Source organism: Octopus bimaculoides, chromosome 10 (assembly GCF_001194135.2).
Source record: "Octopus bimaculoides isolate UCB-OBI-ISO-001 chromosome 10, ASM119413v2, whole genome shotgun sequence".
Lineage (NCBI taxonomy): Eukaryota > Metazoa > Mollusca > Cephalopoda > Octopoda > Octopodidae > Octopus > Octopus bimaculoides.
In genome coordinates this window covers 38,950,969-38,951,738 of record NC_068990.1, presented here as the reverse complement: position 1 = coordinate 38,951,738, position 770 = coordinate 38,950,969, and positions in this window count along the sequence as shown.

Here is a 770-nt window from a genome sequence, read left to right as displayed (position 1 = left end):
ATATGTATATGTATATATAAATGTATGTACGTGTACATATATATACCTATGTACCTTATATACACATATTTTATAAATATATATACGTTTGTTTACCCGTATACTCATAACTACACTACATATGCTTGTTTGTATGTATTTATAGACATACACACACAAACACGCACATACACACAGATAATTAGATAGATAGATAGATAGATAGATAGATAGATAGATAGATAGATAGATAGATAGATGCACATACAATGATACACGACTAGGAAATAAAAATAGAAAAGGCGGGAAATTAAAAAAAAGTATATTAAAAAAGCAAAAACATTCTTACAGGAACCTTTAAGTATATTCTAGAATAAATTCTTTCCAGTTTTCGTGTTAGGAACAAATAAAAAAGCGGATTTTAAGCTCACACATACGTACAACACATAACCCCGCCAACACTGGCTAAAACAAATAGTAGCCTATGACATTAGTAAGACATCATCATCGTCCTCATCATCAAACACAACAGCAACAGCATTCACTGTCACCAAACCGTCAGCAATAGCACCACAGCTCTGCGACAATCACGGCGACAGCACAAATGACCGACACCACAATCAACTCCACAACAACAACGACACCAGCAGCAATAGCAACAACAAGGAAAATAATATATATAAAGTTACAACGGACATTAGTAATAAGGGAAAATATACATGTAAAAACATAATATCCTAGAATATGTCTATACATACATACATACATATATATATATATATATATATATA